Source organism: Plecotus auritus (genome assembly GCF_963455305.1).
Source record: "Plecotus auritus genome assembly, chromosome: X".
NCBI classification, from domain to species: domain Eukaryota; kingdom Metazoa; phylum Chordata; class Mammalia; order Chiroptera; family Vespertilionidae; genus Plecotus; species Plecotus auritus.
This window is the reverse complement of record NC_137784.1, coordinates 100120808-100136062: the sequence shown is the minus strand read 5'-3', so window position 1 is coordinate 100136062 and position 15255 is coordinate 100120808. Positions and strand designations below refer to the sequence as shown.

Sequence of the window (15255 nt, the reverse complement as noted above, 5' to 3'; positions counted from 1 at the left end):
GGTTCTCAGTCAGTGGCAGACCCTGCTCCAGCCCAGATCCAGGCCCCAGCTAGCCCAGTGACAGTCCCCAGGCAGGCCCCAGGGTGTAAATGTCTCATAAAGGGGTAGGGGGGATGTCTGGTGAAGGTGTTCAGTGGCACAGGGGTGGGGGGAGGGGGATCACTTAAAATGACACAGGAGGATCAGAGGGGACAATCAAAATGACACAGGAGGATCAAAAGGGGTTACTAAAATGGTAATCCCCCCTCTGATCCCCCCTGTGTCATTTTGAGTGATCCCCCTCCCCCCACCTTGATACCACAATTCCTTTTTTTTTACCCCTAGAAATGAGCGCAAAAAGAAAAAGCTACTCCGTGGAGTACAAGAAAGGAATCGTGGAAGACTCTTGGGGCCAAAATCTTACTGCTTTCTGCAAAGAGAAGATGTTGAGTGTCCGATTGGTCCGAAAATGGTGAGCAGAGTATGGTAACCTCATTGAACAAGTGGACAAGGGAAATGCTAAAAAGCGCAAGTGTGGATCAGGTCGGCAACCATTATTTTCCCAGCTGGAAGACCTGATCTGTGAATGGGTTGTTGACAGGAGAGCAGAGAGCAAAGGCTTTGGTTGTAAATAGGGCTCAGATTCAAGAATTTGCCCTTGCAATGGCACCACAGTTTGACATAGCCCCCGAAGACTTCAAAGCATCACAACACTGGCTGGATAATTTCCTTCAGCGAAGTGAACTGTCTTTAAGAAGATCTACAACATTGTTTAGGTTGGAAGATACTCAAGTTATTAAGCGAGCACTTGCATTCAAGTCCTTCATTGATGATGCTGACTTCTCTAAATACAATCTTTCCAACATGATTGCTATGGATGAAACTGCAGTGTTTATGGGCCAATCATCTCAAACAACAATTGAACAGCGGGGTGCTTCCTTAGCGTACATTCCCTCCACTGCTTACGAAAGTGCACGTGTTTCCTGTATTTTGGCAATTCGTCTGGATGGCACTAAAATCCCACCTTTAATCATTTCTAAGGGCAAGAAGGAAAAGAGTGAATGTGTTTTGGGCATTTTTATTCTTGAAACTGAAAAAGCCTGGGCCACACAAGCAGTTATAAGGAAGTGGGTCAATTTAATGCTGCCGCTTGTTATGCGAGGGAGCCAAAGAGGTCTGCTAGTCTGGGATGCAGCCAGCACTCACTGCGCTAAAGACATGAAGACATTTCTTCACGAAAGAAAAATAGATCAGATAATGATTCCCGCAGGAATGACGGCCTATCTCCAGACTCTTGATATTGCAATAAACAAGCCATTCAAAGACAATTTGCGCATGGAAATTAATGACTACATTGAAAATAGAATGGAGAGAAATCAGTGTGGAAACTTTGTGAAACCTATACTGCAAGAAGTTGTGACTTGGGTGAAGAATTCATGGGAGAAAATCACTGACAGTTGCATTGCAAATGCACTGCGAGCAGGCTACCTTGACAAGAAGTACTCATTTAAAGACAGTGCTATTGCTAAACATGAGAGATTTGGTCCACTGATTCTGAAAGAAATGGAGTCACAAGAAATTCACCAGGAAATTCAGGAATTGGATTGTTATGATGATGTTCCAGAAGATGATGACATGATTGTCATTGAATAAATGAGTAAATTCTTGATACTGTAGGATTCACAGTTTGTCTGGTTTGTGTTGACAACTACCGTACTACCGTACCATATACAGGTAATAAATTTCCTTTATTTTCATTTAACAATAAATGTGTACCGTATTCTTCTTCATGGAAAAATAAGACATCCCCTGAAAATAAGACCTAGCACATCTTTGGGGGCAAAAATTAATATAAGACACTGTCTTATTTTCAGAGAAACACGGTAGTAGAAGTTCTTGTCCGCCTATAATGTAACTTGGTTACTGATTAATATTCTTTACTTGCTTTCTTATCTTTGGGGGACTTAGTTTGCACCTCACCATTTTATGAATATAGGGAATCCTCATTCTCTACTGTTTAGATGTTGTACCACTTAGAAACCATTTGCTGTACTAGGTTAGTATAAAATAAAATTCTAAGGCTAATGTCCCAGTCCACCCTTTTGTAAGTACTCATTCATTTACTGTAGGGGTTTGTTTGTTTTTTTTTGGTTTATGTTTTTAAGATCTCTTCTTATATGTAAGATTTCATATTGTTAATCTACCCAGAAAAGGAAAAAATATGAGAAAGAATTATTTAAACTCCTCAACTATTTATCCTAGAGGACTAGAGCTATAGAAGTACCCTTGAATAGGCTACAGAAGCAGCAGCAGTGGGATGGGGGAGGGGGACACTCTCCTTGTAAAGAAAAAAAAAATAGTACTTTTACACTAAAGCTGTTAGAGGCCCAAGAGTTACTGCAGTCCTCAGAACAAACCCCAGGACCTGCTATCTCCCCACATACACACCCACCCTTTCTCCAGTCTCCTGAGAGTTGTCAAGGTCATGTTATCTCTGTTATGCTTTTTAATAATATATTTTCCATTGAAAAATGAGCCTATTTCTAAAAGTAAAGGAAAAAAAAGAGTTTTTTTCCTATATTTACCTAGGAAGCAAAGGTTTTATATATATTATTAAAATAATTACATTATATTAATCAGGAACTTGATTACTTTACATGAATAAATTACTTAATACTATTTAATAATAATAATAATAATATTTTAGTCTAATGTATTTGACTACCTTCCCAGTGTTTAAATTTTAAGAAACTTTTTCTTGACCTGGAATTAGCTTTAGATCATTCCAATAGGCTCTAGAATGCCTCAAGTGTTTGCTTTCTTCACATGAAGAAAAATTTTTTACTTAAGGTACATGGGAAGCTTTATCAAATAATAATAACTATATTATACTTCCATTTATAGCTCTAATTATTATTCTGGAATATTGTGGTTTACAGAAAGGACAAGATTCCATATCATTTGCATTACTCTATAAAGTATCTAGATTTATAGAAGTACTAGCAGGAAAAATCAGAAGAAACAATAATTTTATTATAGAGCTGAATAAATAGAAAATAATTATATAGTTTTTGTAACTTTTGTTGAAAGTATTGCTGATTCTTAAACTTTTTGTTTTTCAGATATAAAGAAGTTTTTTAAAGCAATTTGGTAAATTATATATTTTTCTCAGCAGGCAGTCTGGACTGCAGTAATCTGACTAATGCCATGTGCTTCCCATTCCTCCATGTAAGCAAAATAAGAGGTGGGACCTCTCTACTGAGGCATCCCATTGGGAAGTTTATCGAGGAAATCATGCCCATTTGACAGTCCTAGGGGACCAACAGGTTATAAATTGGAACCCACATGGTCATTTGCAAGCCAACCACATTGACATTTTGTACACCGTGTGTCTAATACTAGTTACATAAGTTATACAGGCATGCCTGAAATTTAGACTGAGGGAGGGATGAGTTCCCCATGACCTCAAGTACTAGGCTAGCCAGTTCAGGACACTTTATAGAGATTAGGCCATGTTTTCAGCCCTTTTAAAATGTGGCAAGGTGACTACCAAAATTCCTCTGGCCACTATAGTATAACTTTTACTAATAATATTATTAGCAAAAGCCTGATTTGCACCACTCACCCCTATGTCTTTATTATGGGCCCCAATCTACTAATAAACCATAGTCATCTTTTCTAGTACAGGTTAGAGAAGGAGCTTATTTTTGCATCCTGTATTACTACCCAGAATATTACTTCATTGAACATCAGCACAATTATAGTACTTAGGAGAAAAGCAGAAATCTTAATACCTGTTAATCTCACCAGGAAATGGCAAGGCTTATCAGCTATCAAAGTCTAAAAAAGAGTTCTGAGTCAATTATGTCCCAAAAGATTTTGGGGAATGCTCATTGTAGCCATCATCTTGGCTGTTGTTATCCTTACTACTGCCAGTGTCGCCGTGGGGGCCCTTTCTGAGTCTGGGCAGACTGCCACATTTGTGGACAATATGACCTATAATGTAACTAGGGAATTCACAATACAACAGCACATAGATCAAAAATATTAGCTAGACTACAGGCAATAGAGGTAGCCATTGAATATCTGGGGGAAAAACAGGATGCCATAGCATACAGGCAAGTCCTTAATTGTGATAGGAGCATAATCACATATGTGTCACCCCTTTAAAATAGAACAGTAGTCACCATCAGTAGATTGATGTTAAAAAAAAAGCATTTATAGGGAGTCTTTCATGATAACCTTACTGAAGAAGTAAACATGTTGCAAAGGCAAATTTAAGAGTCCTTACTTATTATCAATGAACATAAAAAATAGACTACTGCTCTTCCGGGGACAGTGACTTCAGTTTAGGTATTCGCCATGGTCCAGCGTTTGACATACCATCACAGGCTGTCCTACAATACAGCTTCTAACAAACCTAGACTGTCCTGAACCACTGGTAATAGAATTGTTTACCTTTACACCAAGAATGTTGGGAAAGCACCAAAATCTGCATGCGGTGTGTTCCCAGGCCGACTTCACGGAGTTCGTGCTGTGAGACCTAAAGTTGTAACGAGGTTGTCCAAAATGAAAAAGAAAAACACGTCAGCAGGGCCTATGGTGGATCCCTGTGTGCTAAATGTATCTGTGTCGGGATCAAGTGTGCTTTCCTTATTGAGGAGCAGAAAATCATTGTGAAAGTGTTAAAGGCACAAGCAGTCAGAAAGTTAAATAAATTTAAAAATGAAGCTTTTTTAGTAATAAAAAAAATAGACTACTGCTTGGAACACAGTAAAGGAGCATTGAGAGTGGATAGACCCCACCACATGGTTTCCTAGGATGAATTAGTACCAGATCTGACTAATCATTGCTATCATTATAATTCTCTTTGTTTTACTTATAGTCTACAAAATCAGAACTCGAGCAGTGAATGCATTTCACGGACCCTGACATTCCAAAGCAGAAAGTTCACCACCTCCCTCTGTCTTCTGCAGCCAGCAAAACAAAAAGTGGGATATGTGGGAAAGCACAGGGCTTGGTTGGAAATCTGTAAGGAGGATTCTCCAAAAGGTTAGGGGCCTCTAGGGAAACCTTGCCAAAGATGGAAGCCCCTGCCTTGACTTTTCCAAACAAGTCTGAGCCCCCGTGTGTTTTACTGGAATTTCTATGTTTAGTCTTTAGACATGACCTTGTAGAAGCATGTGATTTCTCAAGGATACTTAACCCTGCTGATAGTATCTAGAGGTTAATTTTAGTTTAAGCTGTTGCTACAAAATAAGCATAAGGAGGCAGGTGAATGGGGCTGTCTGGTTCCTTTAGCCAGGCAGTCCATTAGCCCTCTCTTTCATAGAAATGTGTGTCAGAGTAATCCATTCATCTGTCGCTCAGGGTCTGCTGGACAGTCCTGGCACCATTCATTGTTTAATTGCATGCTATTCAGCCTCCGTGTGTTTGATTGTTTTTTATTGTTTTTATTGTACTTGAATTCTAATTGTATGCCATTGTAATTTCAGAAGATGCTTCATATAATTTCAATCTTCTTGAATTTGTAGAGACTTAGCCTTTGCCTTAATATGTGGTTTATCTATGAAAATGTCCCATGTGCACTTGAGAAGAATGTATATTCCATGGCTTTGGGGTGAAATGTTCTGAAGATATCACTTAAATCCATCTGATCTAATGAGTCATTTAGGATTGCTGCTCTTTTGATGATTTCTTGTCTAGAGGATTTTATCCAGTGGTGTCAGTGGCGTATTAAATTCCCCTACTATGATTTTATTGCTGTTGATCTCTCCCTTGATATCTTCCAGAAGTATTTTTATATATTTGGGTGCTCCTGCATTGGGTGCCTATATGTTTACCAGAGTTAAGTCCTCTTATTGTATCGACCCATTTAGTATTATGTAATGGCCTTCCTTATCTCTGCTATTGCCTTCACTTTGAGGTCAATATTGTCAGATATAAGTATTGCTACCCCAGCCTTTTTTTTATTTCTAATTATCTGAAAAATTATTTTCCATCCCTTCACTTTCAGTCTGTGTGAGTCCTTTGTTCTGAGGTGGGTCTCCTATAGACAGTAAATATATGGGTCATTTTTTCTTTTCCATTCAGCTACCCTATGTCTTTGGATTGGAGCATTTAATCTATTTATATTTAATATTATTATTGATAGGTACTTGTTTGTGGCCAATTTTATTCTTTATGCATGTGTTCCTTCTTCCCTTTCTATTTCTTCTTTTTACAGCAGTCCATTTAGCAATTCTTGCATTGCTGGCTAGGTGGCAATAAATTCCCTCAGCCTTTTCTTGTCCGTGAAGCTCCTGATTTTCCCTTCCATTTTGAATGATAGCCTTGCTGGGTATAGTATTATTGGATTCAGTCCCTTGCTTTGCATCACTTTGTATATTTCATTCTATTCTCTTCTGGCCTCATGTGTTTATGTTGAGAAATCAGTTGATATTCTAATAGGAGATTCCTTGTAGGTAACTTTCTGTCTCTCTCTAGCATCCTTTAAGATTCTTACTTTGCATTGATGTTTGCCAGTTTATTTAAGATGTGTCATGGTGTCATTCTTTTTGGGTTCAGCTTGTTTGGGACTATGTGGGCTTCTTGAAGTTGTGTGATTTTTTCTTCCCCAAAATTAGGAAAATTTTCTGTCATTATTTCTTCAAACACATTTTCTATCCCTTGTTCAGCTTCTTCTCCTTCTGGCAGCTCTATTATGTGGATGTTATTTTAGTTTGTATTGTCCCAAAGCTCCCTTAGACTCTCCTCCTGCTTTTTAAATTTTTTTTCCAGTCGCTGCTCTGCTTGGGTGTTGTTTTCTACCTTGTCTTCTAATTCACTGATTTGGTCTTCAGCTTCTTCTAATCTACTACTGAAATCTTCCATTGGGTTCTTTATTGCCACTATGTAATTCTTCATTTCCTCTTGATTCTTATACATGGTGAATTTCTCATCCAGACTTTTGATCATCCTTATAACCAATACTCTGAATATTTTCTTGGATAGAATGCTTGCTTCCATTATATTTATTTCCTTTTCTGGTGATTCCTCCTTTTCTTTTATATGGAGTTTGTTTCCTGTCTCCTCATTTTTGCTGTTTCTTAGTGATTATTTCCCTGCATTAGAACAAACTACTATGCTGTTCAGATTTTTTAAATTTTTCTTATGTAGTAGATGTTTTGTGGGACCCTGTGGTGCAGTCTCTCAGGTCTTCTGGGATGGGTATTCTAGGGATGCCCCCTACTTGTGATATTTGTGTTCTCTTGATGTATTTGGGTCTTGAGTGTTATTGTCCTGTTCATGGATGAAGTCTCCTCTTAGGGTGTCTTGTTATGTGGAGGTGCTGACTGAACAACATAAAAATACAACACAATAGACATGAAACAAAAGGAACAGAACACGAATGTACACAAGACACCTCTAACCCTAATAAAAGTGAAAACCAGAGAAAAGAGAATTAGGAGAGAGAAAGGAGAGCAAAAATAATATCAAGAAAAGAAAAAAGGGATATAAAAAAAGACAAAAATATGGGGAGAAAAAACCACAAAACAAACAAACAAATAAACCAAAAAGCCCCCCCCCAAAAAAAAACACCCAGAAAAAGGGCAGGGTGGCACAATCTTTAGAGACAGAGTTTAAGTACAGAAAATAAGGCTAAGGAATTGGATGAATAGGGAAAGGACCATGGTTTAATATAGAGGAGGAAGAAAGAATGAGTGGATAAGGAGGAAAGAAATTATTTTTTTAATTTTATTTACTTATTTACTGAAAAAGGAATACAGGAGAGAGAAGATAGGCCTGAATTTAGGAAGTGAAATTAATTTAAAAATTAGGAGAAGAAAAGAGCAATAAAGGAGAGAGAGGGAAAAAAAAACCTCGCAAACAAAGAGAAAAAGAGAAGGGAGGATGGAGTAGGAGCAAGAAAGAGGAAATTAGATATATGAATAAGCCAACAGAGACTAAAATAATAATAACACATCAATACAGCAGATAAAGAAGATCAATTTTTGACAAAGGGTAAAATGAAAGAAAGAGAAAACTAAAACAGGGCAGGAGAAGAAAAAGCAGGATGAAAAAGGGAGAAGTGAGGAAGAAAAAGGTGGAAAAAATAATGAGATAAAATAACAATAAAAAACAAAAACAGAATAGGGAAAAAATAATACTAAAATATTTTAAAATAAAAAATAAAAAAGTGGTACTTGCTTCAGCAGCAGATATACTAAAATTGGAATGGTACAGAGAAGATTAGCATGGCCCCTGCTCAAGGATGACAAACAAATTCGTGAAGCATTCCAGATTTTTATCTTGGGGAGATTGTTTTCCGTGACCAGAAATGGACCTCCTGCCAACACAGTGCAACTGTGCAACCCCGTCTCCGCAGCAGATCATGGACCCTGAATCTCCACGCAAGATGCAGCAATGAACACCAGTGACTAGACCCTGTTCCTCATTGCATCTGCCTGGGATCCCTGATTCTCAGTACATTCACACTAAGAGCCAGCGACTCCAATTCTTGGCACATGTGAACACAGGGACCCTGATTCTCAGTGTGAGGTAGCACCAAGCAACAGAGACTCTGATACTCAATTCTTGGTGTGGACACAGGGACCCTCTGACACCTGACATGCACTAGGGGACTTTGATTTTTGGCACACACCAGCGGGTTCTCTATTTCAACATGGCACAGGCAGGGTCCCTGATTCTAGGTGTGCACATGAGGCCACACTAAGTGCCTGTGACTCTGACCTGGGGCAAGCGTGGCTCCCATCAACCCACAGCAGCCGCACGTCTTGGTGTCAGAGCTCTTCAATGACACTCAGGGGGTGCAAAGCTCCCACTACACATGGCACAGACCCCCACAACTCGACATTTGAACCTTCAGAATGGGGAGACAACGAAACAATCCCCAGAGGAAAGAAAAGGAGGAATCACCAAGAAATGAAATAAGTGAAGCGGAAGCATGCAAGATGACAGAAAAAGGATTCAGAGTGATGGCCATACAGTTCATATACTGGATGGACGAGAAAATCAACAACTTATGCAAAAATCAGGAAGAAATGAAAAATGATTGAGCTACAATCAAAAACACCATGGAAGGCTTCAACAGTAGACTAGAAGCAGAAGACCAAATGACTGAGTTAGAAGATAAAGCACAGAAACAAGCCCAATCTGAACAGCAACTAGAGAAAAAAAAATTAAAAAGCAGGAAGAGAGCCTAAGGGAGCTTTGTGACAATGCAAAACGAAATAACATACATATAATAGGGCTGCTAGAAGGACAAGAAGAGCAGCAAAGATTAGAAAATTTATTTGAAGAAATAATGACAGAAAACTTCCCTGATGTGGGGAAGAAACAAGTTACACAAGTACAGAGAGTCCCAAGCAAGATGAATCCCAAAAGACCCACACCAAGACATGCCATAATTGCAATGGCAAATGTTATTGACAAAAAGAGAATCTTAAAGGCTGCAAGAGAGAGACAGAGAGTTACCTACAAAGGATCCCCCATCAGATTATCAAATGATTTCTCAAGAGAAACACATCAAGCTATAAGGGAATGGAAGGAGGTATACAAAGTGATGAAAAGCAAAGAACTGAATCCAAGAATACTCTATCCAGCAAGACTATCAATCAAAATTGAAGGGGAAATCAGGAGCTTCACAGACAAAAAAAAAGGTTAAGGGAGTTTATCACTACCAAGCCAGCAATGCAAGAAATGCTAAAAGGAATGCTGTAAAAAGAAGAAACAAAAAGGTAAGAAGGAACACAGCCTCAAATAATAAAAATGGCTACAAACAAGTACCTTAAAATAATAACTTTAAATGTAAACTGACTAAATGTTCCAATCAAAAGACATCGAGTGACTGAAAGAATAAAAAACATGACCCATATATATGCTGTCTACAAGAGACCCACCTCAGAACAAGGGACTCACACAGACTGAAAGTGAAGGGATGGAAAAATAACTTTCAGGCAAATGGAAATGAAAAAAAAAAGCTGGTGTAGCAATACTTATATCTGACAAAATAGACCTCAAAATGAAGGCCATAACGAGAGATAAGGAAGGCCACTTCATAATACTAAAGGGATCAATACAACAAGGGGATATAACCCTGGTAAACATATATGCACCCAATGCAGGAGCACCCAAATACATAAAAAATCTCCTGGAAGATATCAAGAAAGAGATCCACAACAATACAATCATAGTAGGGGACTTTAATACACCACTGACATCACTGGATAAATCCTCTATACAAAAAATCAGCAAAGAAATTACTCACTAGATCACATGGACTTCATTGACATCTTCAGAACATTTCAACCCAAAGCCAGGGAATATACAGCCTTCTCAAGTGCACATGGAACATTTTCAAAAATAGACCACATACTGGGTCACAAGCAAGGTCTTCCCAAATTCAAGAAGATTGGAATCATACCAAGCATCTTCTCAGACCACAATGCCATAATATTAGAAATAAACTACAATAAAAACAATCCAAAACACTCAAACACATAAAAGCTGAATAGGATGTTATTAAATATTGATTGGGTTACCAATGAGATCAAAGAAGAAATTAAAAACATCCTGGAAACTAATGACAATAAAAACACAACAATAAAAAACCTATGGGACACAATGAAAGCAGTCCTGAGAGGGAAGTTTATAGCTCTACAGGCCGAACTCAAAAAAAAAAAAAAAAAAAAAAGAAAAGAAAGAAAGAAAAAATGGTAGTAAATCATCTAATGCTACAACTCAAAGAATTAGAAAGAGAGCAACAAGAAAAGCCCAGAGTGAGCAGAAGGAAGCAGATAATAAAGATCAGAGCAGAAATAAATGACATAGAGACGAAAAAAAAAAAAATACGAAAGTTCAATGAAACCAAGAGCTGGTTCTTTGAAAGGATAAATAAGATTGATGAACCTCTAGCTAGGCTCACCAAGAAGCAAAAAGAGAGGATCCAAATAAACAAAATCAGAAATGATAGAGGCAAAAAAACAACAGACCCCACAGAAATACAAAGGATTGTTAAAAAATACTATGAACAACTCTATTCCAACAAACTAGACAGCCTGGAGTAAATGGACATGTTCCTAGAAAAATACAACCTTCCAAAACTCAATCAGGAAGATTAAAAAAATCTCAATAGGCTGATAACTATGGAAGAAATCGAAGCAGTCATCAAAAAGCTTCCAGCAAACAAAAGCCCGGGCCCAGATGGCTTCACAGTAGAGTTATACTAAACATTCAAGGAAGAACTAAAACCTATCCTCCTCAGACTATTCCAAAAAATTAAAAAGGAAGGAACACTTCCAAGCTCATTCTATGAAGCCAGCATTGCCCTAATACAGTGGTTCTCAACCTTTCTAATACCGCAAAACTTTAATACAGTTCCTCATGTTGTGGTGACCCCCAACCATAAAATTATTTTCGTTGCTACTTCATAACTGTAATTTTGCTACCGTTAAGAATTGTAATGTAAATATCTCTGTTTTCGGATAGTCTTAGGTGACCCTGCTAGTGGTTCTCAACCTGTGGGTCGCAACCCACAGGAAGAGAACTGCTGCTGTAGAGCCTAAGACCATTGGAAAACACAGATATTTACATTACAATTCTTTACAGTAGCAAAATTACAGTTAGGAAGTAGCAACGAAAACAATTTTATGGTTGGGGGTCACCACAACATGAGGAACTGTATTAAAGGGTCGCGGCATTAGAAACGTTGAGAACCACTGCCCTAATACCAAAACCAGATAAAGACAACACAATGAAAGAACATTATAGGCCAATATCCCTCATGAACATAGATGTCAAAATCCTCAACAAAATTCTAGCAAATCAGATCCAACAGTACATCAGAAAGATCATACACCATGACCAAGAAGTTTTTATCCCAGGAATGCAAGGATGGTACAATATCCGAAAATCAATAAACGTGATACATCACAAACAAATTGAGAGATAAAAATCACATAGTCATATCAATTAATGCAGAAAAAGCATTTGACGAAATCCAACACCCTTTCTAGATAAAAACTCTCAGCATGGTGGGAATAGAAGGATCATACCTCAACATCATAAAAGCCATATATGATAAACCCACAGCTGGCATCACACTCAATGGACAAAAACTAAAACCATTTCCCCTAAGAACAGGAACAAGACAGGGATGCCCACTCTCACCACTCCTGTTTGACGTACTACTGGAAGTACTAGCCATTGCTATCAGACAAGAAGAAGAAATAAAAGGCATCCAAATTGGAAAAGAAGAAGTAAAACTCCTTATTTGCATATGACATGATACTGTACATAGAAAACCCTAAACACTTCGTCAAAAAAATTATTAGACTTCATAAATGAATTTGGCAATGTAGCAGGATACAAAATTAACACCCAGAAATCTATGCCATTTCTATAAACCAATAGTGAACTTACAGAAAGAGAGACTAAAAAAGCAATCCCATTTACCATTGCACCAAAAAAATTAAGATACCTAGGAATAAACTTAACTAAAGAGGTAAAAGACCTATATGCAAAAAACTACAGGACACTGAAAAAAGATATAGAGGAAGACATAAACAGATGGAAGAACATACTGTGTTCATGGAATGGTAGAATCAACATCATCAAAATGTCCCTACTACCCAAAGCAATCTATAGATTCAATGCAATCCCCATTAAAATACCAACGGCATATTTCACAGACCTAGAAAGAACTCTCCAAAAATGCATCCAGAATAAAAAAAGACCCCAAATAGCTGCAGCAATCCTGAGAAAGAAGAACAAAGTAGGTGGGATCTCAATACCAGATATCAAGCTGTATTACAAAGCCACTGTTCTCAAAATATCCTGGTACTGGCACAAGAACAGACACATAGATTAATGGAATAGAATAGAGAACCCAAAAATCAACCCAAACCACTATGCCCAATTAATATTCGACAAAGGAGGCATGAACATACAATGGAATCAAGACGGTCTCTTCAATAAATGGTGTTGGGAAAATTGGACAGATACATGCAAATAATGAACCTAGACCACCAACTTACACCATACACAAAAATAAACTCAAATGGATAAAGACTTAAACATAAGGTAGGAAACCATAAAAATACTAGAGGAATCCACAGGCAGCAAAATCTCAGACATATGCCGAAAGAACTTCTTCACTGATACTTCTCCTAGGGCAATGGAAACTAATGAGAAAATAAACAAATGGGACTACATCAAAATAAAAAGCTTTTTCACAGCAAAAGAAACCATCAACAAAACAACAAGAAACCCCACTGTATGGGAGAACATATTTGCCAATGTTATCACTGATAAGGGTTTAATCTCCAACATCTACAGGGAACTCATACAACTCAACAAAAGGAAGATAAACAATGCAATCAAGAAATGGGCAAGGGACCTAAATAGAAACTTTTCGAAAGAAGACAGAAGGAAGGCCAAGAGACATGAAAACATGCTCAAAGTCACTAATTATCTGAGAGATGCAAATCAAAACAACAATGCGGTACCATCTTACACCTGTCAGAATGGCTATCATCAACAAATCAATAAAGGACAAGTACTGGTGAAGATGCGGAGAAAAAGGAACCCTCATGCACTGCTGGTGGGAATGCAGACTGGTGCAGCCACTGTGGAGAACAGTATGGAGTTTCCTCAAAAAACTAAAAATGGATCTCTCATTTGACCCAGTAATACCACTTCTAGGAATATATCCCAAGAAGCTAGAAACATCAATCAGGAAGGATATATGCACCCCTATGTTCATAGCAGAATAATTTACAATAGCTAAGATTTGGAAACAGCCTAAGTGCCCATCAGTAGATGAGTGGATTAAAAAAACTATGGTACATCTACACAATTGAATACTATGCTGCACTAACAAAGAAGGAATTCCTACCATTTGCAACAACATGGATGGAACTGTAGAGCATTATGCTAAGTGAAATAAGCCAGTCAGAAAAAGATAAATATCACATGATCTCACTCATCTATGGGAAATAATGAACAACATAAACTGATGAACAAAAGCAGATCCAGAGACAGGGAAGCATCGATCAGACTGTCAAACCTCAGAGGGAAGCTAGAGGAGGGTGGGGATAAGGGGAGATATCAACCAATGCATGCATATAATCCTAACCAGTGGACACAGACAACAGGGGGGTGAGGGCCTGAGGGGGGGCAGGTTGGGAAGGTAATGGGGGGATGAGGACAAATATGTAATACCTCAATCAATAAAGAAATTAAAATGAAAAAAATAAGAATTGAAAAATGAGAAAACCAGCAACAGAGAGATGGTTAAGTAGATGCATATGATAGAAAATTATGGGGCCACTAAAAATTATGACTGCCAGAAAAAGATCTTGGATGTTCCAAACTGTTAACAGTGATTCCTTCTAGTAAGTGATAATAAAATGGAGAGGAGACATTCCTGTTCTATTCCACACACTTTTACATTGTTGGCATTTCTTGGGAAGAGTTCTTTCAACAGAAAGAATTTCAATGATCCAGAAAAATGCTGAAAGCATACACCACCTCCCCCAAAAGTCTTTATAATTGTGAGCACAACCATCTTTAAAGAGCACAAAACATCAATGTCAATGTTTGTTTACAAGTCAAAACATTATGGATTTATCTTGTCTTTTTTTGCAAAATTTGTACAGTAAGAATATATTAAAATATTTAAACAATGAAAAATAATTAAAAAGTGAAGTGTCGTTCAGCCATGTTTTAATGCCCTATGGGGGCTGGTTTAGGACCCATTTCTTCTGTTTTTTCTACCAGTTCTGGGTTTCCTGTTAGGTAGCTAGGTGCTGACCACTGTCAGGCACTGTCTTTGGCATTTAGCACTGTGATGAAGCTCCAATCAATCCACTGTTCCTCCTGTCTCCATAGGCCTTGGCTGCAAGCAGGCTGGACCAATATGCCGACTTTGACTGTCTGCTAGCTGTCAATATTAATCACTCAAGCATCTGTTTCTGGCAGGGTTTTAGGTGGCAGCGGTGCTGTTTTGCTTTCTGGGAATCAGATAGATGTTTCTTCCCTGACCCAGAGCTACTACTCTGCAAGTGGCCCAAAATATTACTCTGTCCTTAATTAGTCAGAGATCCTTTATTGGGACCAGTGGAGTTGGCTGGAATAATGGAGTTTAATCAGTCTGGTTCCCAGAATAGTGGGGCCAACAGGCCCCTATTTCAACATAGCCACTGAGAGCTCTTCGGAGCTATTCAGAGGCTTTGTTTCCTTTGTATAGCTCAAAATGCAGGCAGGGTGTGGCAG

At 38.1% G+C, this 15255-nt stretch overlaps 1 pseudogene across 1 annotated transcript; it reads left to right on the top strand.

Annotated features, from left to right (window-relative positions):
- The first annotated feature begins 4341 nt into the window (after positions 1 to 4341).
- LOC308240221 (large ribosomal subunit protein eL34-like) lies at positions 4342 to 4799 on the top strand (annotated as a pseudogene). The gene has a single exon. The product of its transcript is annotated as a large ribosomal subunit protein eL34-like (transcript).
- The last annotated feature ends 10456 nt before the right edge of the window (positions 4800 to 15255 follow it).